Here is a 24012-nt window from a genome sequence, read left to right as displayed (position 1 = left end):
TGTTTTGCTGTGTTCTTTATTTGTTACTGTGTGCACATCTGCTATTTCTCTGTATTTGTCCTAAAAGGCATAGCTCTTCATATGCACTCCTACACATGTGCTAAAAATTAATATCATTGCATGACAGGCAGAAGAATGGAATCAGAGCTCTGCTTCATGTACCACATGGCATGCAATACTACTGTATGCAGACAGACAGAGTTACTCCATCCATGTACTTTTAAATACATTTTCCCAGATTTGTGATTTTTTGCACTGTTCCTTCTACAAACACATTTCTACTACAGACAGGAGTGAAGCTTCTTCACCAGCAGGAACAGTAGGAGTTTTTAGGAGGAATACTCATTACCTTGGAAAATAACTTTCTTCCAATTACTTTAGATAATTAAATACAGCTATCAGCCAAGGACATTCTTTAAAACATCACTGCTTTCATTATTTTAGACATGCAGTTACCACTGCATTACAATCTGTTTTGCATTACTATTGGAGCAGAAAGGAGTCCTAGAATTTGACATTTAAAGCTGAATCTTATGCTATGATTAAATCATTGTTCCTTCACCAATGAGGACAGAAATAAAATAGCTTCTTTTAACCTGAGGGCGGGTCGGAAATTAAAGTTTCACTGGCCAAAGTCTGAATGCTTCTCCAGCCAGACATCCTATTTAGGGATGTTTGCTCATTACCTCAGATACACACGTTGCATTCCCTGGTGTCATGTGCCCAATTTCAAAACCCATTAGAAAGTCACAAGGTAAAAGGCGCGTGAGTGTGACTGCAGAAAGTACCCCCACAGCTTAGCAGGACACATTCATGTCTCTGCAACCCTGTCTTCATAACAACACCAGAGCAGCTTCTTCTACTCCTGTTCATAAACCTGGGAATAAGAACATCTTGGCCACCTACAAGCATTCAAGAGCACGAGTCACAGAAGTAGTGACTGGCTACTAGCACTGAGACAGTTTCCCTTGCAACCATTTGGGACACATAGCTCTGCTCAGCTATGCCAGACTTTCCAAACAATGTGGAAATATAAGAAGGCACTTCTAGTGCATCTCTAAAGCAGCTACTTTAACATGCAAATTAACAGATACCTATGCTAGTCAAGAACAGGCTACAAGGCCCTAGTTCAAAGCAGGTAATTTCAAACATTTTGGCTGACAAAGGATTTTTTTCACCCTTCCTGCTGCACCAGAAACAAGGTTAACATTGCTGCATAGCTCCCCCCTCTGCAATGTATTTTACCCAGCAACCTCTTAGCACTCATTTTACTATAAGTAACAAAGAGTACTGTGGCCTACAAAAAATCCCCAAAATCTATGGTGGAGCTCAGAGCTTTGTATCATATAACACTGTTTCTTTTTATGTTTAGATGTTCTCAAAAACGCACTCTCTTATCTTTTCTCAAAGTGACTATGAATATTCTGCTTTGTCCCAGTATATTTCTTACTACTTAAACTTGCTTTTCAAGATCAGGAAGTTTCCCATCAAGTGAAATTTTGTAACTAAAAAGTACATGCAAAATTCTGTAAACCAACTTTTATGTTCAAGCAGTGACTCTGCTTTTCAGTTAATTTATACTTCATAAGCTTGAAGATTTCTTATCATTCTATGCCATGTTTAACTGGTTAAATCCCAGGCCAGTGCACTGTACTCTACAGTGTACTGTAAATGCTCCTGAAACGTTTTCCAGTCCTAAAGAAAAATAATCAACTATGTAAAGTGAGATTTTCTAAGGCTACTTTCTCGGTTTATTGTTACTAATGTGATGGCAGCCACTAGATGAGTATTTTGTTTGTTTTAAAAATACCACAGTTGTTTACATTTCTGCTGTACATGCCACAGGGAATCTTCAAAAATATGCCTGATTTTCTTCCATATTTCTAACAAGCAGGAGACAGAAATGAAGAGAAGTCCTGTGTTTACAGACTCATTTGCATTAGAAGTTGAAAGTTTGGTGATTAATACACAGCTCTAATAAAGTCCTCACAACTCATGATCTAGCTACATTAAAAAAGACTACTTGTTTGACTCTCTCTGAATTACTGCTCTTAGAACAAGGCCACCTGGGGATAATGAAGAGTTGATTTAATTTTTAATCAGCATTTAAAAGCCTTTTAAGTGGAGCTCATTTTAATTAGTTTAAATAAAGAACACCTCAAAAAGTGAAAGGTCATTAAACCTCTGTAAGTACATTCATGCCAAGACTTTGGCTAAACGTAGGTCCTTTTAACAGGGTGTCAAGGGATTTATTAAACATAATGTGAACAATTGCTCATTTCTGTAGTCAAACAGAGCCTCATAAAAGGATCTATTGTTTCATCAATTCCTTACACAGGAAATTGCTGTAAAAACTGTATTTTGAACCTGCCTGTGCACCCTGAAAGCATCTTTCTGAAGAACCCGTTGCATAAGACATTCAGAGCTCAGTTTCAGTGAGATCTAGAAAGACTGTGCACCTCACAGAATTAGGTGTGACAAATAGCATGGCTGTAATAAGGACCTAGCTGCTTAGTAAGAAGGAATATTTGGCATCTCAATACCTTGACATGAAACATGACCATTTTCTAATCTGCACTTAGGTTCAGCACTTGTGAGAGATTTGTACACATTTGGTCGTGCACCCTTTTACTGTGCCTGTTTAACCCAGGCTTCCAGGCTGGCTTTCCAAACTACATGTATTTTCCTTGCCTGCAAACTAGATTTACAACATTAACTTCCATACCCTTCAAGTTTTTAATAAAACAGTGTCAAGCATAAATAAATATGAATATGATCAAGGACTGGAAAGTCCATTTAGTGAACAAGGAGCTACTCTAAAAAGCATGGAACTACTCTGAAAAGTATAAGGCCTAATTTCATAACTGCATTCTCAATTTTGTCCTATTCTCAGAGCAATCTGGGGTTTGATTGTTTTTTTTTATGAGCCTGTAAAGATATAATAGAACACTACTTATAACTTCAACTGAGAGATTCAGCTCCTGTGTTGCTCATTTTTCACAAGCAATCAACAGAATGAATGAGATTCAAGACACATTAGAATTGTTCAGGATATTTAACATTACAGCCAGAAAAAATCCACCAGATTGATGCTGGTTGCATAATGCTGCTTCTTTTTTTTTGAGAATTAAATGCTGAGCGTAAGAGGATACAGACAATAAGAATTCACACTGCCCCATCTCTTACCAGTCATAAAGTCTAGGTGTGGAACACAAAAGAATAGCCACAGCCCCTGGGGGGTGAGGGGGAACCCAAACAAGCCCCATTCTGAAAGGGTGAGGGTGGGGTGTTGAGGGGAGATGTTGGGCTCCACAGAGGCTTTCCACTGTCCTCAAAATTCAGAATCAAGATGAATGTCCCAAATCCCCTCACTAACTAAAAAACTCAACTAATTTAAAATTCAAAAACTTCCACTTTAGGAGATTTAAAATAGCATCTCCACCTCCTGAAGAGGCTAGTCTGGGATTTGTCTGAATGTACTGGGGTTTAGTGTCCCAGTCCCTGAGATATGGTGTTGGTTCTTACAGTGCCAATTCTTTCTGCTGATGTGTAACATGGACTAGAAGTCCAACAAGAAGATAGTGAACATCCTAGAGTAAGCTCACTTTGGAGTAAACTCAGGACACTGAGCATCCCTCAGTGTTGTGCTGCACTTATCATTATACACACGACTCCTATTGAGTTTATGAGTCTTAAGGTTTATATCAAAAAGCTGAATCTGAGCCCTCCAATTCTATCCAAATAACTCTGAATTTCTGGTTTGATACAGTGCTTTGTGCATTGCATGTGTGTGTGAAACAGACTTAAAAATCTGACTAGATTTCTACACGACATGAATGGGACAATCTCTGTGCCCAAGTTTTCTTGTCAGAAGCATTGACTTCACTTTCCCACTCCAACCTCTTAGAAGGCTTAACTGTCTCTTTATGCAAAAGACAGGTCTAATGAAAATTAATTCCTCCTAATCACTAAGGATTTAAGGTTACAAAATTAAATCATACATTATTACTCAGGTTTTTCCTTTGAAACAGCTTTATAGAGTTCCCTCCTTAAGAACAGATAAGCCTACTGAGACTGGCATACATTTTCAATTACATGGAAAATTCACAGCTATACATAGCTACATGTGTGCCTCAAGCACACTGGCAGACTGGTACTTTGATAGATGCTATGACCCAGATTCTACACCCAAGTTGGGGTAATTCCAAGCCCAAATATAGGCTGGGTGAGGAGAGGCTTGAGAGCATTCTCAAGGAGAAGGACTTGAGGTTGTCAATTAATGAAAAACTCACCATGACCCAGCAATGGTTACTGGCAACCAAGATGGCAACAGTGTGCTGGTCTGCATCAAGAGGATGTCACCAGCAGGACAAGGGAAGGGATTCTGTCACTCTGCTCTGGTGAGACCCCACCTGGAGCACTGCATCCAGCTCTGGTGCCCCCAGCACAAGAAGGACATAAGACTGTTGGAGGGGCTCCAGAGGAGGGCTATGAAGATGATTGGAGGGCTAGAGCACTTCACAAGCTGAGAGAGTTGGGTCTGTTCAGCCTAGATAAGAGAAGAATTCAGAAAGGGGGCTACCTGGAAGGGAGCTACAAGTAAGATGAGAAGGAACTTTTTACAAGGGCTGGTAGTGAGTGAATGGTTTGAAGCTTGAGGAGAGCAGATCTAGACTGGATATTAGTATGAAATTCTTTAGTTAGGGTAGTGAAACACCGGAGCAGGTAGCCCAGGGAGGTTGTGGATGCTCCTTCCCTGGAAGTGTTCAAGGCCAGGTTGGATGAGGCCTTGAGTGACCTGGTATATTGGAAGCTGTCCCTACCCATGGCAGGGAGGTTGGTACTGGATGATCTTTGAGGTCCATTCCAACCTAAACCATGCTGTGATTCTATGAAAACTACTAATTCTCCCAAAAGGATCAAACCACCTTTAATTATCATTATTGATATAAAAGCAGTTTTTATAAAATGCAGAAAGAGTACAAATTCCATATTTACATTTTCTTATGTAGTAGCCTTTCCAACCCCATTAGCATCCAGGCTAAAATAAGGAGAGCAATAGGGAAGACAGGGAAGTTTCACTGTTTCATACTAGAAGTACTGTTCTAAAAGTTAGAAATCTTAATGCTTTGTTTCTTTATGTGTGTTGGCTTCTAGCTATTTTTGGAAGAACATACTGTATCTTGCCAATCAACAGATCACAATTAAATGATTTGTTATATCATACCTAGCAATTAACATTGGATTTGATCTTTTCCAGAATGCACTCAGGAACTACCCTGGCATAAAGTTAATACAGAGTCAACTGCTTCAAATCGGGGGTTGAAAAAACTCTCCTCGAATTAAAGAACTTCTGTTTTAAATTAAAACAAGGACTGGGTTTCCAAGGGCATGTGACCATTAATTTATAAAGGCTTGCTTATCAGGTGACATTAATGGAATCACTGACCTGTATCAAAAGATGTGGAAAGAACAAACTTAGGTTCTTTGAAACAAATAGATTGGTGCCATGTCTTAGCCATAGAGTCTACTCTACCTTGTTTTCACCTGCAAAGTTTCTATGCACAGCACAGTGACAAAAAAAAAAAAAAGTTTTCTCAGGAATTTTGGCTACAAATGATGTTTCAATTACTGCAGTTCTGGATAGGAAAAAACATATTTTAAAACTGCTGGTAATATGAATAGCAGAAACTATCCAGTCTTGAATGATAACACAACACAGACTTTTGTTGGTGCTGAGAAGATCACAGAATCGCAGAATGCTGGGGCTGGAAGGGACCTTGAAAGATCACCCAGTCCAAGCCTCCTGCCAGAGCAGGATCACCTATCCCTCATCACACAGGAACACACATTTTGAATATCTACAACCCCCCTGGGCAGCCTGTTCCAGTGTTCTGTCACCCTCACAGTGAAAAAATTCCTCCTCGTATTCACATGAAATTTCCTATCCCTCATCTTCCATCCACTGCCCCTTGTCCTGTTATCAGCCATCACTGAGAAGAGCCTGGCACCATCCTCTGGGCACTCATCCTTTACATATTTATAAGCATTGATGAGATCACCTCTCAGTCTCTTCTTCTCCAAGCTAAAGAGCTCCAGCTCCCTCAGTCTCTCCTTGTGAGAGAGATGTTCCATTCCCTTAATCATCTTTGTGGGTCTGTACTGGACTCTCTCATGCAGTTCCAAGTCCCTCTTGAACTGGTGGGGACCGGAACTGTACACAATACTCCAGATGCAGAGTAGAGGGGCAGGAGAACCTCTTTTGACATACTAACCACACCCCTTTTAATACACCCCAGAATGGCATTTGCCCTCCTGGCCACAGTAGCATATTGCTGGCTCATGGTCAACCTCCCATCCACTAGGACTCCCCAATCCTTTTCCCCTTCACTGCCTTCCAGCAAGTCAGTTCCCAATCTATACTGATAGCTGGGGTTGTTCCTTCCCGCATGCAAGACTCTACACTTGTCCTTGTTGAATTTCATTACTTTTCTTCCTGCCCAACCCTCCAGCTTGTGCAAGTGTCACTGAATGGCAGCACAGACTTCTGGTGTGTTAGCCACTCCACCCAGTTTGGTGTCATCAGATGATCACCTAGAACTAAGGAATGACTCACACTTCTACTACCAGCTACTGCTTTTGTATAGAAGCTGAGACCATATTTCACCAGAGAACAAATCTGGAAAAATCCTCTAGTTAAGACCAATGGGTCCTCCTGCATTACTATTAAGGAAGGCCCTTTAAGGGATCTACAAAGAGGGATAAATATAAGGTCCACCCAAGCAAAGCAGAAAATATTTTGTCTAGGTTAAACAAGGAGGATGCTCTCAAGACTAAGACTTACAGTTCCCATTTTTAAAGATGTGCTGTTTTTCTATCTGGTACCTGATGCTGTGGCCACCACAAAATAGTGTGACTACAGTCTTATACTTCCTCCTCAGATTATCAGGACAAAAACCTACTCATTCCGAGGAGAAAACACTGTCTGTAAGACCTGAGATGAGTCCAATCCTGTAACCACTTCCATGCAAAAACTGGCCATATGCTAACATCCAGACCCTGCTTAAGATGAGTTATATGAATAATAGTTTTTTTTATCAGAGTAGAACAGGTGCAATGATTTTTACAGGAAAGATTGTTTATTTTCTTAGATTAATTTAAAACTCATAGTAACTACCACAACAGAGAAATTTCCTGTTAAACTTGAAGCTTGTGAAGTGAAAAAAAAAACCCATTCAACATTGTTGGCTCTTTCTCTGAATTATTCCCTTTTAAATAACACCTTTGTTTCTGTTTACTCTTGAATGGACAGACTAGTGAACTAGAAAACCAAGTAAATGCTGTTTGAAAGTTTGCAGGCCTCATTGGTTAAAAGTGACTGAACTGAGTTCTGATATGCCTACAATTTGTGTTTCTACACATTGAGAACAGAAACTGGGGGTTCACTCTACTTTATAAATTGTACCTAATTCCCAGTGCATTCACTGGGGGTTATGCAAGCTTAAGCCATCCTTCATCTAGAATTTTTTTGGATAAAAGAGTCCAGTCAAATGCCTGTTTTTAAATTTGGTCATCCCTGTAAAGAGTCAAATTGAAAGTATCATAGAAATTATCAGTTATTTGCACAGTAAGATCAGTGAGACACACCTGCTTAATGCCCATAAGGTCCATTTACCTCATAGACCTTCACGCAAAACCAAACAGCTAGTCCTTCCAATTTTTTTTCTCTACCTCTCGACATGCAAGGTAGGAGTGAGACACTGAAATACACTGAAATCTCAGCTGAAAGTAATTTCAAACTAGATAATACCTAGCATTAATTTATAAACGTTACTTAGGTACTTCACAATATACTCAGTGCTTTTGTTCTATTGGCTGGCATTATGTTTACATTAGTTTATTATCTGAGTTACAAGGTTGTTAAAGATTAACATTGAAAATGTCTTGGAAAACAAGTCTGACTTCATAAATGTCATGTACGGATAGTTAATCCTAAAACATCTCCATTAGTTATTTTACAAACCTTTTGAACTAAAACCTAAATGCAACCCAAGTTAATTGTTCCCATTTTTTCCACGGACAGCAATCAGGTGCCCTTTCATATATGACATTAAACATTTATATATTTATTTCAGTTTCCAGGTCTAATATTCCCGTGTTAGTTGTAAGACCTAACAAAACCTCCTGCTTCTCTAAACATGGCATATGTGTTTATAAAAAAAGCCTTAGTATAAATAGAAAATAGCAGAATCATCATTAAAAACAGACATGGTCTTCTTCATAGTATGTAAGTTTAGAAAGGCAAAACAATTTGTTTCTGGGGTCAGAAGCAAAATTTCATAACCCTTGATTTTCACCACTTTTACAAAAATACAATTATTAGAGGAATTCCCTGCAACTTAACAGTGTAACCTTCTCATACAGGGAACTGCCAGCATGTCTGAGCCTGAAACATGAGCATGTGTTAATCAATGGAAAGGATGAAAGAGGCAAATGAGAGATAAAAACAAATAGGAGTGGTAATGATGTGGAAATAAGTTTTCCATGGCTTTACTGGCTGCTATGAATAGCACTTCAGTGTGCTTAAAAGGCAGCACTTTGCCTTTCATGAAATAGACTTAGAGGCTAGTTTTCAAATGCACTGTCTTACAGCTGCTAAGCAACATTATCTGATGTTTTATTTGGTGTTATTATGTAATATCATCCGTGATGGTGTGATATGAATGGCATGTCACACAAGTCTGATGTAATTTCAAAGTCTGTTCCACTCCATCTTGGTAGCAGATACAAAAAGAATGTAGCAATGAAGCCAGGGTTCATTGCTGCTGCCATTCCTGGGTGGTAGATAACACCTCTAGGGTTTATGTTTCTACACAAATGTCTGTAGCCAAAAGAAAGAGAATCCTCAGCATTGAATCAATTGCTCAGTCCTCCTTCCATTTGTGGAAAGAAGAGTCATCATGGAAATGCAGATAGAGAGTTAATGATTATGGAATTCCCTTGAACAATTTCACTGGAGCAGATAAGTGCTGTGGGAAAACAGGATGTGGAAATTAGATTAGAAACTCATGAAAATGTTACAAACATTTTAAGACGCTGTACAAAACTGGTTAGTGCAAGGAGTGCCGATGAATGATGATCTGTTGTTTAAAAGAGACAGGGCATTAAAGTTTTTGCAGTTTCAAGCTGAAAACCTAAAAAAACAACAGCAATAAGAAAAAATTCAGAGCTCCTCTGTGGGTCCTACAGAAAGCTGCTGGAGTTGAACCAAAAACAATGCTACCTTGCAGCAAAGCCTGACTGCTAATGATTCGTAGATGAAGGGATACATGAAGCTTTTAAAAGCCCAGGACTCTATGTCTGGCAGTCAGACTGTAAAGAGTTATTCAGAAAACTATTTATCTTGTTTGAACTCTGTTTCTGATTAACATCTATACAGTCCTATGAAATATATTCCCAGTTTGTGCTACAAACCCCAAAGATTTACTCCAGCCACCCCTAACTTTCGGGAACCCATGGAACAGAAAACTGGAAAATATTCTTGACAACATCATATTAATTATTCTAGAGACTCAAGGTCAAGGAGTTAAACAATGGGGAGGTGTAGAACCAGAACCAAATGGAAATACTGTGCAATCACAACTTAATCAATATAGAAAACAATTCACACACAGCTGGCATAGCATGGGGCACCTGTGGGTGGAAACGAGAAAGGAGAGCTGCTAACATTGTTCAGTTGTCCTAAAGAATTCTCCAGGTGTCTTAAAAATTATGGACAAAAGTCAGCAAAATAGGCACATCAAAGTGGTATCAACAGGACAAACACAGTATTCCTCTCAGTGATTTGCAAACCTCCAATAAATTAAATTCAGAAGTCCTACAAACCCTCCCTAGGATCACAACAGTCTGCCAGGTACACCAAAGCTTTCTGATGTGTACTCTAGGACAACCACGGAGGTCACACTTTCACATTCACCATCACAAAGTTGACATGTGTACAGGCTGAACCATACTCCTTGCCCCTCATTACAGCCTTGAAGTAGACAGCCCAGAGTCTTTTAACACCCTTTATGCAGACTACCCAGAGCTGAAGAGGTTACAGTTTCCAAGTTTCCAAAACTCAAAGAGAGGTCTCTCCCCTAACTGTAGAATATTGAGAAAAATAGCCAGCTGCCAATTAATGATATTAATAGTCAGTGAGAGACCTGGGGCTGCTTAGTCTAGAGAAGCGACAGCTGAGAGTAGATCATAGCAACATCTATAAATATGAGGGGTGAGTGTCAAGATTAAAGTACTCAGTGATAGGGCAAGGAACAAGGGGTACCAGCTAGAACACAGGGGGTTCCACCTCAACACGAGAAGACACTTCTTTACAGTGAGGGTGATGGAGCAATGGACCACGCTGCCCAGAGAGGATGTGGAGTCTCCTTCTCTGGAGACCTTCAAAATGCACCTGGATGTGTTCCTGTGTGATCCTCCCTTGGCAGGGGGTTTGGATTGGATGGTGTCTGGAGGTCCTAACATTCTGTGATTCTGTGATTCTTAGCATTTCTCAATGTTTATGTATTTTATCCATGTATTTCATCCATGTTTGTATATTTTGTTTCTAAGATATTGCGCTTTTAACTGTCAAAGAAATGAGGTAAACATGATCTGCAGGGAAAAACTGAAAAGAATCATCCAGCCTAAACAGAACAGAAATACTTTTCCATTATTTACATTTCCACTCACTCATCCAGAGCAATGAACGCTCACAAAGTCAGACCCTTTTCCCCTAGTCATGCATGATCCCCAGGTTTATCATGTTTAAGATATTAAAAGAAATGATGAATTAAAAATAGCAAAAGAAAGTCTTCTACAGAAGAAGAAAGATACTGTTGCAGAGATGCAGATTACATGTAACACACTAACAACTGCCTTAAAGTGTTAATTAGCTTCTTAATTTTTGTTGTGATTAATCAAGTCCAGAATGGATGTACTCTGGAATACAAGAGCATGTGATGTGTCTAGGAGAAGAGATGCCAATCTTTTCCTTTACTGAGGAGCAGCCACAGACGATGAAGCTGGACCTGCAATAGGGCTCTCATTGTGGTTCAGCTGAAGGGCTCCTGTGTTCTTACAGGTTAAGCAGTTATTTTTACCAGAACAGAGTTGTGAAAATGAGTGACATCTTTGTTTGGGGTTTTTTTCCCTGTATTTTCCTGGAGGGATAACACACCTGTCACTACAAATCTGGACAACCAGAAATAGAAAAGAGTTTCTAACTATATCAGTTCAGTATTTTTTTATTAGAAATGATCTGCCAAGGCAGTGCCAATTTTTGGTATGCAGTAGGCAAGGTAGTACATAATTTAAGGGAAATACTAAGTTTCTCACATGTAACCCACTCTTCAGTCCCCCTGTCTGCCTCCTAAATGTTCTTTTCAAGGAAACAGGCTGGGTACCTTGCTGGTGATGGACATTATCACATAGATTGCATTTCCTTGACCTTCCTCCCAGATACCTCTGGATAGGTGGTGGCTGGACACACAATTGCTGAACATATTAACAGCAACAAGTAACCATCATGGCATGAAGTGCAGCTGATCCAGAGTTTTCATGGCATTACATTCAAGACCAGCCCTTAACAAAGCGCTAAAAAACACTGGAGCATGTGGTCTATAAGTCTTTCTGTGCCACTCCCTGCATCAGTGTAACTCCATGATTCATGTTGCATGATGATCCTGCACAGAGTACTAGCTACACTACCAGAAGACTCTAATTCTGAAGTTGTTTGCACTAGGATAAGATGGATGTGACTCCACTGACATCATAGGAGTTTAAATCTGTTTGCATCTATGCAAACTTTAGCAGAATTTGTCTCCTTTTCTACAACTGAGCTAACAGAACTGTTCCTTCAGGAATAGATTCAAAAGTTTCCTTGGAGTTAAATTGAACCAACTCCAAACAGCTGATGAGTTGAGATTATTAGAGCCAAGGAAAACTCTCAGTCACTTCCACCTTAAGGATGCTTAGTTGGACTGGAGCAGAGGGAAAATGGGAAGAAAAAGGAGAGGAATATTTAGAGTGAGAGAATTAAGAACTAAAGGAGAAGGGTATCATCGCAATTTGTATCCTATGAGGTCTCACAGGCATAGTCCAAGTGTTTGTTGTTATGCATACATCCCAGCAGGGTCTTTTGTGGCAGATGCCACATGGAACACAAAAGTTGGTGTCCTTTTATACCTTTTTGGCAGGCAGGGATATGGTCTCTCAAAATCCCAGAGAGTTATGCACCAGGTCCCTGCAGTACAACATCTGTCACAGAATCGCAGAATATTGGGGGTTGGAAGGGACCTCCAGAGTCCATTTCCGCTGCCAGAGCAGGATCACCTAAGGCAGGTCACAGAGAAATGCTTCCAGGCAGGTTGTGAAAGTCTCCAGAGAAGAAACCTCCACAGCCTCTCTGGACAGCCTATTCCAGTGCTCCCACCACTCTCACTATAAAGAAGTGCCTCCTTGTGTTGAGGTGGAACCTCCTGTGTTCTAGCTTGTACCTATTGTCCCTTGTCCTATCACTGGGCACCATCAAAAAGAGACTGGCATCTTCATCTTTATGCCCACCCTTCAGATATTAATAGAGGTTTCTCCCCTCTGCAGAAATTATATATTTTGATTGTTAAACTGTCAGGCCAGCAACTTTCCTGAGAGCTATTAAGGGCCATCAAAGCCCTGTCTATGCTGATTAGTATGCCACATATTGTTTTGAGACAACAGAGTCACTTGGCTTTCACATAGGGTTGCCTAGTTTAATATGTGGGTGCACACAGGTGTGCACAGTGTCTGTGTGTGCTAAGTTCTGTTGGTAATTACTACACTCATATATAAGAAAAAAAATCTGAGCAGCAAAGCATGAAAGTATACTGATGTAGACAAAGTGCTCCTAAGAAAGCATCTAAGATAGGACATTCACAAGGTACTCCAATGACACTGAATTGCTCCAGCATACTCTAAGTGGTAGGCTTACTAATAAAGATAGACAATCCTACATTTAAATCAAATCTCACTATTATTTCCTTATGACCAACACCAGATCAAATGTCCTTTTTATGAAAATGTCTTAAAAGTCCAATTTTTAACCGAAAAATTCAAAGTGCTTTGAAACAATAACATATTTCTGATATTGCCTTAAAATAATTTTAGTGAAATGTTTGCAATCCTTTCTGTCATCTGAAAAGCTTGCAAATCTTACTAGAGCAGTACATTCAGTGCTGAGCTACCAAATGTACTACAAAGTATGACAGTCCACACTCCATGATTTTCTTCATAAAAGTAAATAAGTAATGGAGTTTTCGTTCCTCATTTGTAAAAGAGATCATTTTTCTTCTGCCTTTGAACAGTCATAAATGTCAGTGACAGCTCATATGACTAAGGCAATTCTACATGTGAACCACTGACTGCTTTTCTCTCCAGCTTCTCCAAAACAGAGCCTTGGGCAAAGCTGGATTGAAGTCTAAGGGTAGCATTTTTGAGACAGGTGCTGTAACATACCCTTTTACTATACCCAGTGCAAATGCAGTGTCAGTACAGGAAGGAGCAGTGGGCAGAAACGGATAGAAGTTTATTTTCAGCCCTCCTCCTACTGTGATTTCTTTGATTCCACCCACACAGCACGTATAACAGGTGGCACAAATAAAAGTGCCACCATCAGGAGGTGAGGTGGAGAAGAGAGAAGTACCTTAAACCACCTCAGCAAGATTTACCAGATTCAGCCCAACTGGACCCAAAATCTGCCATGCAGTTTTGCAAACTGTGCTGTCAATTACCTGCCTCTAACTCTAAACATAAAAATGTGCCTGTTCCTGGTAGTCATGAGTGTAAAATTCAAATAAGTGATTAATCCCATCAGATGTTCTTTTGTGTTACAAACTTCTTGCTCTCAGGATCTGCAATGCCACCAAAACCAGCATGTAGACTCCTTTTTCTTCAAATAGTTGAAGATGGTGTTCCACACTTTGTTGTGTAACACTCTAAAAACAGAGTATATGTCCTTGTTAAGAGAATACAGTTGTGATGTATCTGTGTTTTCAAGCTTGGAATACAAATTCTCTTTTGTCTTTTACATTGCTCTTTGAGTTGAATTTGGACACACACTGCAGCTGTTTTCTTGTCAAATTACTGGATTTTGTGACAAAGTTGTGATTTAGCACTTCAGGCTCTGAGTAATTGTCAAAGAAAACCCAAATTAAATTAGAAGAGGAAGTGCTAAGTAAATAAGGCCAGTGGCTGAGACTGTATTTTTACAGTGAAACCTCAGCTCCACATCTTTCACTTAGCTAAGTAGGGAGCATCTGCTTATTACTGAAGTGCAATTTCACCAGCACAAATATACCCACAAGCTGGACCTTCATTTAGGTCACTTACTAATTAATTCTCAATAAAACGCTTCAAGAAGATGAGAACTGATGAAAGAAGCTGACTGTGATCAGTGTCTGTATGGAAGAGGATGGAAAAGGATGGTGGTACATTCAGAGGAAAGCTGAAGATTCATGTAAACCTGTAAAGGTGAGTATTCTTTTCACAGAAAATCTTAATTTACAGTGGCTGTTTACAAAAAAGATTAAACAAAACTTCACTGTTTGCAGTCCCCATCCTTGAATATAGATCAGATTCTTTACCATAAACAGGAAATCTGACACAGAAGCAAAAGCCAACAAATTGTGCAGACTGATTCTTATGAAAAAATAAACAGCAAATTAACAGATGTCCTAGGGACAAAATCAAATTTAAAGCATTCCCTTTCTAAGCTCATGCCATTCAATTGTTTAGCTCAGATCAAACCTGCTTGGGAAAAAACTAATCATATAATATCAATCCAAAACCCAGGGTTAATCTCAAATGGCCACTGTACAGAAACTCCTACATTTTTCAGCCCAAGCATTTGAGGAAGTGCTCCATTTTTCATCTCCATATATATGTATGTGTGTGTATATATATAAAGAGTCATAGTGGATGTTTAATCTACACTTCATGTACTTAAAGTTGTCTCAGAATGTGTTTGCTTGTTCAGGTTCCTTTTTAAGGGTACTTTGGAAATGAGAAAAATTTAATTGTCTTTAGTTTATTTTCATATATTTTATATCTCTTCTAACATGAAAATCTGACCCAAGAATAACCCTTAAAGGATTAGCTTGACCAAAGTCAACTCAGCAAGCATTAGCAGCATCTGAACTGCAAAACAGTAAGGCTTAAGTGCTAGGGTCCAAAAGTGGAATTTTTGTTCTTGGCCTATGTTATTTCCTCTATGGATGAACATTTAGAAGTTTGCAGTTACTGAATATAACTTCTAAATCAAGTACATTTACTTGCAGCTGTGATATTAATCCTACTTATATCTTTTGGAGCACTTATTTTTAGTGAATAAAAACTGTGATTGAAGTGCTTCATGACAATAAAAATGTGCTATTAATAAAAAACCATAATCTTCAGTGTTATCATTTTGAGTATATCACTTAACTTGAGAATATCAAAGACACAGGCAATCCTCCAAGTTATCTTCTGAGTCCTGTCCAAATGAGAAAAAGACTAGACCATTGTATCATATATTTTCCACTGTCTCAATTTTTACTCAGTACACACTTTTCATCTCTAACTACTTGTTCAACTTGTTCATTCAATTATTGAAATACAGCTGGTTGAAATGTATCCAGTTGGGCTTTATCATCTTTTGAACTTCTTTTTTAAAGAAGTCTTTAATGACTTTATTGTTCTTGCACGTCTCCTTCACTCACACTAGACAATGTAAGATTACCTTTGTGAGATCTATCCACAAACTTGACTCAAGTCCAATTGTATGCAAGTTTCCAGAAGGAAACAAAAATGCATTGCTTACACACTAAGAACACTCAGCATTCATTTGCTACTGTCTAATAACATTTCATATTTAATGCTTTTAAAACTATCTTAAGCAGAACCAGATGTTTACGGAAATTCTCTCTGATTGCTATCCAAGTGAAACAATTTTCTTCCCTTTCTCCATCTCCCTTTATCATTCAACAATACATTGAAGTGGAAATATAGAGTATGTAATGATTGCCAGAATTAAACAAGGGGCAGATGGAAAGAAAACGGAACTAGTTGGGAAGTTATGGCCCTTTTTTGCTATCCAGTCTCTCTTAAACACATTCTGCAGTATGTATTTTGATCATCAAAGCACATGTTTACTCATCACAGTTTCTTTAAGGATCATTTAAACACAGGTTCTTTTCTTTACAAACTTTCTTTTGTATTGTTCAGGGATCCATTTTCTATTTTTGCTTGTGGGGCTGCTATAGGCAGAACCAGAAGAGGAGAAATCACTCAACAGGCCCGGGTCCTCCTGGGGGACTTCACCCACCCTGACATCTGTTGGAAGGACAACACAGCAGTGCACCAGCAATCTAAGAGGTTCCTGGAGTGCACTGATGATAAATAACTTCCTCCTTCAAGTGGTAGAGAAGCCTACAAGAAAAGGTGCTATGCTGGACCTACTCCTCACCAACAAGGAGAAGCTGGTGAGTGAAGTGAAGCTGAAGGGTAGCCTTGGCTGCAGTGACCATGAAATGGTAGAGTTTAAGATCCTCAAGGCAGAAGAGGATCTTCAGAGGAGCAGGTTTCAATGTCTTCAGGGACCTCTTTGGTAGGGTACCATGGGAAAAAACTCTGGAAGGAAGGGGGACCCAGGAAAGCTGGGCAGTGTTCAAGGATCACCTCCTCCAGGCCCAGATGCAATGCATTCCAAAAAAGAGGAAGGCAGGTAAGAATGCCAGGAGGCCTGCACGGATGAATAGAGAGCTCCTGGACACACACAGATGCAAGAAGAAAGCCTACAGAGAGTGGAAGCAAGGACAGGTAAACCTGAGATGAATACAAAGAAATCATGCAACCAGAGCTCAGGTTAGGAAAGCTAAAGCACAGCTAGAATTAAATCTGGCTAGGGTCATTAAGGAGAACAAAAAGAACTTCTTCAGGTATAATAGTGAGAAAAAGAGGACTAAGGAGAATTTGGGACCCTTCCAGAAGGGACATGGAGAACTGATAACAAAGGATATGGATAAGGCTGAGGTGCTCAATGACTTCTCTGCCTCAGTCTTCAATGGCAAAGGCTCCAACCATAATGTTCAAGACCCAGAGGGCAAAAGTAAGGACTGGGAGAAGGAAGGTCTGCTCACTATAATTGAAGACCGTATTTGTGAACACCTAAGGAATCTGAATGTGCACAAGTCCATGAGGCCTGATGAGATCCACCCACGGGTCCCAAGGGAACCGGCAAATGAAGTTGCTGAACTACTGGCCATCGTATTTGAAAGGTCATGGCAGAGTGGTGAAGTTCCTGCTCACTGGATAAGGGCAAACATAAGGCACATCTTCAAGAAGGAGAAAAAAGGGTGACCCTGGGAGCTACAGACCAGTCAGTCTCACCTCTGTACCTGGCAAGATCATGGAGCAAATGGAAAACAAAGCAGAGATGATTTGTGGTAACCAGTAATGGCTTCACCAAGGGCAAATCATGCCTGACAAATTTAGTGGCTTTTTATAATGAAGGCACAGCAACAGTGCACAAGGGAAGGGTAACTGACATCATCTACCTGGGTCTGAGTAAGGCATTTGACTCTGTCCCACATGACATCCTGGTCACCAAACTGGAAAAACTTGATAGGTGGAACACTCACTGGATAAGGAATTGGCTGACCGCACAGAGAGAACAGTGATCAATGGCACAATGTCCACCTGGAGACCAGTGACAAGTGGTGTACCCCAAGGGTCATTGCTAGCATGTGCTGTTTAACATCTTTGTCAGTGATATGGACAGAGGAATCAAGTGCACTCTCAGCAAGTTTGCAGATGACACCAAGCTGTGTGGCACAGTTGACTTGCTAGAGGGCAGGGATGTCATCCAGAGGGACCTGGACAGGCTGGAGAGGTGGGCCCAGGCCAACCTCATGACATTCAACAAGGCCAAGTGTTGCTGGCTTTGCACCTGGGTCGGCACAATCCCAAGCACAGATATAGGCTGGGTGGCCAAGGGCTGGAGAGCAGCCCTGAGGAAAAGGACCTGGGAGTCTGGGTTGATGAAAGCTCAACATGAGCCTGCAGTGTGCATGTGCAGCCCAGAGAGCAACTGTGTCTCAGGCTGCATCAAGAGAAGCATGGCCAGCAGGGCAAGGGAGGGGATTCTCCCTCTTTACTCTGTTCTTGTCAGACCCCACCTGGAGCACTGTGTGCAGTTCTGGAGCCCCAACACAAGAAGGGCATTGAACTGTTGGAGCGAGACCAGAGGAGGGCCATGAAGATGATCAGAGAGCTGAAGTACCTCTGCTATGAGGACAGGCTACAACAGCTGGGCCTCTTCAGCCTGGAAAAGGCTTCAAGGAGACCTTATAGTAGCCTTTCAGTAGCTGAAGGGGGCCTACAGAAAGGCTGGGGAGGGACTATTTACAAGGTCTTGTAATGACAGGACAAGGGGAAATGGGTTTAAACTGGAAGAGGGGAGATTTAAACTACATGTTAGAAAATGGTTCATTACAGGGAGGGTGGTGAGACACTGGAACAGGTTGCCCAGGGAGGTTGTGGATGCTCCCTCTCTGGAGGTGTTCAAGGCTAGGTTGGATGTGGTCTTGAGTGACCTGTTCCAGTGGGAAGTGTCCCTGCCTATGGCAGGGGGTTGGAACTGGATGATCTTTGAGGTCCCTTCCAACCTAAACCATTCCATGATTCTGTGATTCCCATAATGCCTATTTCTATGGAAAGCAAAGGCTCCACTTGGATGCATCTCCTGATTTACAAGAACTAGTGCCATTGTGGAAATATGCATTGTGGTTGATGATCCAGGGGCAAAAATACAAGTGCCTTCAACATCTAAAATGCACACAGTATTGCAGCCCACAGGGGTTTCTTTCTTCAAATAATAGAACACATTGTTTTCATCAGTGAAATTGCTAAACCCATGGTAAATTGCAGAGCTCCAGTTCACGATTCACATGTATTAGTACAGCCAGAATAAGAATCAAAGTAGCATTGTCTCTTCAGCTATATAATCAAACAAGGACCCCATACCACTAGAGGTCATTTCAGTTAGCCATGACATCAGAAATATTCTCAGAATATCATAGAATCAACCAGGTTGGAAGAGAATATGTACCAATTTGAATGAAAAAAAAAAGGAAAATAAATAAGTTAATTTTGTGGAAATGCACTTAAAACTCCTCATTTTCTCCCTTCTGAGTTAAAAAACTGTATTGAATCTAAACTTCATAAAAATGGTTAACCTCTGGCATCCTGTTGGAAGAATGTGATTCACTTATGTAAATGTTAATGAACTCTAGTTTTCTAACATCCAATTAGAAATATTTAGTGCAAAAACCTTGATTATGGACCTGATTTAACTTAATAAATTCTTACAATGTATGCATCAAGGGTTCAGTTTTTGTGGCTGCCCTGAAGGTACTAGGAAAGAACATAAGAGGGAAGTAAATGTGCCATTTCATCTAAAACTTGACTTCAAAGTCTAACAGTCATGTTGAACATTTCAAACAAGACATCTATTCCATGTGCTACGTTACCTGTAGCTATGTATGTGTAAGTGCTAAAAGAATACACATAATCTCTGCCCAGCTCTTTTGATCACAATATTTTAACATGAGACCATAACCCACAGGTATTTACATGCCCCTGGCACCCACCTTTTCTTCACCGTATAAGCCAGAACACTGGTAGGGAACCACTTAGATTGCCTAATATTAGTCTGTGTATGGTGCTACAATGTACCACATAGACTAGGCATTAATATGCAAGGCCCTTGCTTTCAGCACAATAGCAGCAATACGGCCCATCAGAAATTCTGTAAATCAGCAATGGCAAAGACAGGCTGGTGTAGCAAGCAGGAAAAACAGGGAGAGACTGAAAATCATGCTCTTCTGCTTCCCATTGTAGACTCATCTTGCTTTGGCCACTGTTTTTCTTCATCGTTCCCATGATCTGCAGTGTTTGGACTCAGTTCAGATCAGTGGCCTGATGCAGCGACAGAAGTAGAAACATTGCCACAGGGGGTGGTTGGTTTTTTTTGGTGTTGTTTTTGTTTTGTTTTGTTTTTCAAAATCTGTTCCCTTTCTTTTAGCTGGTTCTTGTTTCTGCTTTGACTAATATGGGCCCATAACAGCTACCCAGTAGAGGGATCACTGACCTTTCAGTGGGCTATTACCCTGTACTGTCAAAGATTGTCAAGTACTCCTGGTACCATTTATTTGGTCCAGAAAAAAGTAGAGACAAACGCTGCTGAACCAGTGCTCTTACCACCTTAGCTTCCAGATTTAAGCAGTACATTATCCCTTGCTTGCCCTGCTCCTACCAAATAAAATAGAAATGCAACCTTTGATCTCACTAAATGCAAGAACGGTGTCTCCATTTAATTGTGAGTGTTGTTTCACAAGCTCTCCACCTACAGGCCCATTAACTTCACTGAGGATCATATAGAGAATACTTGCAACATAGGGCCTGTTAGCAAGAATCAGAGCTGGCCAATATGGAGCAATTGCCCTCATTAAGACTGCAGCGCACAAAGGGAAAGTAGCATCCTAAACTTGAACATGCTGAGGTATCACAGCAGTGAGAGCAGAATAAGAGCAGAGAGAAGAAATCTCTTTGAACAGAGCATTGCTGCTGTAATTATCTATCTGACAGGAATGTTACTTCATTAGGCAGGATATACATCAAGGCTATTATTGTTCTACATCATAATTGAAATGGCGGCAGAGGTATTTCTTTTGCTATCTGATATATTTGCTTTTTTATCTGCTGACATGAATTCAGTTGTAATTAATAGCTCTGAATGTAGAGTGTATAAAAGAAGAGTAGCTCCACACAGTGCATTAATTTCTTCATTACTCTTTGAGCACCTTCAGGATAAATAGCACTGAAAGCTCAGACTCTGAAATGTGTTAAACATCCCTGTAACTCTCAAAGGCCTCACTGATTTCACTAATAACAACTTATGATAATTGCCCTGTGCACAATGAGGGCCAGATGTCTCAGTACCAAAGGTTACAGTCAAATGTACTAAACTTACTCGCTTTGTTTATATTGCTCCTCAAAATCAGATTTTAGCTCGGAGAATATACCTCTCTAGGATGCCAGAGCCAAGAGTTGTTATGATGGCCAGATTTCATTTTGTTTTCATTAAAGTTATGTCAAAATTAGAACCAGTATTTATGTATGTATGTATATATTTGGAAAAGATTAGTGAAATAGTAAAAAAAAAACCACTGCAAATTACATAGAAAACCTTCTGCTTCTGCAGATATATTATTTCCTTCTTCTCTTGATATTTTAGTCACTTTTGCCTCCCTTCCTCTCTCCCTCCCTTTCCTTCCATAAAACATAATGTTGTTATCTTAAAACACTTTTTCTCTGCTGTCCTGCATCTCTGTCACATACACTTCTTAATTATCTATTGTTTGTTTCAATCCACCAAAAATGTAACTAATATCTCAAACTGGTCAAAAAACACTGGAAAAAAGGAGCTGTAAAGATGCTGAAGGGAATGGAATATCTCCTATATGAGGAAAGGCTGAAGGAGATGGGTCTCTTTAGCTTGGAGGAGAAGAGACTGAGAGGTGACCTCATTCATATTTATAGATACATAAGGGCAACTGTTGGGAGGACAGGGCCAGGCTCTTCTCAGTGATGTGCAATAATAGGACAAAGGGCAATGGGTGCAAGCTGGAGCAGAGTAGATTGCATATAAACAGAAATAAAAACTTTTACACTGTGAGGCCCTGGACCAGATTGCCAGAGAGGCTGCTGTCTCCTCCTCTGGGGACACTCAAAACCCCCCTAGATGAGTTCCTGTGTGACCTGCCCTAGTTGATCCTGCTCTGGCAGGAAGGTTGAATTGGATGATCTTTCGAGGTCCTTTCTGTAAAGGGTAAACCTCCTGGGGAGTGGTCTTGAACTTGACCCCAGGTCCTCCTGACTCCTCCACAGGGGTGGGTCTAAACCTGACCCCAGGTGTCACTCCCTGTCTAGTCCCCTAAAAACAGAGGAACTTCCTGTTTCTGGCTCTCTTTTTCCTCCCTGCCTGCTAGCACCACTGTTGTTCCTGCTGCTCCTGTTTTTACCACATGGCCATCCTTCCACATGGTGGACAAATCCTGATTCGACCTCCATCCATTGCCATTAATCTGGTTGTATATATAATTTTGTATCTTGTTTTCCTTCCCTACACCTCTTTGTAACTCTCTTACCTCAAATGCCTTTTATTTGTTGTTAAAGTTTTTTCTTTTAACTTCAAAATTGAAGCAAGGCTATTTATTTGGGTGTGGTGTTTTATCCTCTTCCTCTCTACATCTAATTCCTTTCTTTCCAAAGGGTGGGGGAGAGAGGGGAAGGCATACTACTACTTTATTGGTTCTGTTAGCTACATTTTGAGTCTCTGGGAAAATCTAAACTAGAACCAAGACACCTTCCAACCCCTAACATTCTGTCATTCTGTGTGATTCTGATTAAAAGGCTCATCCAGATTAACTACATGAGTATGCCTGTAAACAAGCAACTAAAACATATTCCAAGAAATATATAATATGAACTGTCACACAATTGCCTCTGAAATACTTGGAAGTACAAGTGTTTTCTAGGAACACAGCTAGCTCCAAGAATGTCAAAACAGAGCAACTTCAAAGATTTTCAGCTCTGTATGGCTTTTCTTCCCAGTACAAAAGGTAGCATTTGATGTGGTCCTCTATCAGTGATGTAATATGGATTTATTATTATTATTATTAACCAGGTAAAAATATTTTAAAACTATGACAATTACTTATTAATATTACATCTCATTTAAAAAAACCTTATTTATAAGGTTTGAATGCACAGTTGTGAGTGTTTACACAGGGAAGAGGCAATTTAAACAGTTAAGCAAAACACAAATAGTTGAAGCTTTTGGAGAGATTCTTGCAGTACAAAATGCCACTTGCCCTCTAGGAGGACCTGAGAGGCTCCTTTCTGCTGAAGCAGAAGGCATAATCAATTACAGTTACAGAACAGAACCAAACCAAAGCAACAGCTTTAATTATAAAAAGGCTTTTCAGAATATTTACTCACAAGATAGTATCTTCGGATTTCCAGAGCTGCATTATAGTTCCAGACAGTATCTGGTCTTGGTCCCTTCTTAGGCAGACAGTGTCCTTTCCAGGGCTCTTGATTTGGCATGGAGGTTTGCAAGTGTGCAGACAGACACAGTATCTCGCTGGTGGCAGTAACCTGCTCTCTCTCCCCACATAGGCTGCAGTGAGGTATCTGTAAGCAAGCTCTCCAGCTGGGAGCAGCTCATCAATTTCAATTCACGCTAGGCTGGCTGTGGGTTTTGGGCAGCTTTCAGGAATGATTCTAGCTGAAAGAGAGAAAAGTTGGTATGCGTTAGATCAGAAGTTACAACAGGCCAATAATCACCAGGTTGCTAGAGATAAGATCCAGAGGAAATGTGGCTTGCAAATATGTGCATGAGCACTAGGGAAAGATGGTATGTAACAGATTCCAAAATAGAAGAGGAGCCCCATTCTCCTTCATTTGTTCTTCTGGGACATCCTGGCCATATGTCACAGAATTCTGAACCCATACATTCTGAGAGCCTAGGTAGCTGGGTTGAAGCAGCACCAGTCATACCACCATGATGGTGTGGTTCCTGGTGGGGATGCCTATCCTAAGAAGATAAGAGCCTGGCAGCCCTGCGGTCTATGCATCTCAGGAGTTTTGCTGGTCAGTTGGATAGGGTGAGTAAAACCTGCTCTTTGATCGATAGAGTTACTTGGCATTCCTTGTCATATACCCTTCTCACTATGACTTTAGTATTTGAGCTACAAGCACTGTAGTCCCTAGTACAGCTTTCTTGTTACGGTTTTAGTGTTTAAGCTATAATAATGTATTGAAACTATACCCAGAAGGGGGTACCCATGTGTGCAAGTGTTCCCTGGTCCCCAAAGAACTCACTGGAACACTTGCCTA

General features: G+C 40.3%; 1 long non-coding RNA gene across 5 annotated transcripts in view; it reads right to left on the bottom strand.

Annotated features, from left to right (window-relative positions):
• LOC135176540 (uncharacterized) overlaps window positions 1–24012 on the bottom strand; it is an 82408-nt gene that overhangs the window by 32129 nt on the left and 26267 nt on the right. For 3 of the 5 annotated variants that reach the window (XR_010302706.1, XR_010302705.1, XR_010302704.1), the window contains exon 2: window positions 23113–23401. This is a non-coding gene — a long non-coding RNA (uncharacterized LOC135176540). Of the gene's footprint in view, window positions 1–5055; window positions 5450–22802; window positions 23014–23112; window positions 23402–24012 lie in introns of those variants that run through there. The other 2 variants (XR_010302703.1, XR_010302707.1) reach the window with 2 other exon arrangements.

The sequence above is a fragment of the Pogoniulus pusillus genome, chromosome 6 (genome assembly GCF_015220805.1).
Source record: "Pogoniulus pusillus isolate bPogPus1 chromosome 6, bPogPus1.pri, whole genome shotgun sequence".
NCBI lineage: Eukaryota > Metazoa > Chordata > Aves > Piciformes > Lybiidae > Pogoniulus > Pogoniulus pusillus.
The sequence above is the reverse complement of the archived record's forward strand: the minus strand, read 5'-3'. Positions and strand labels throughout refer to the sequence as shown.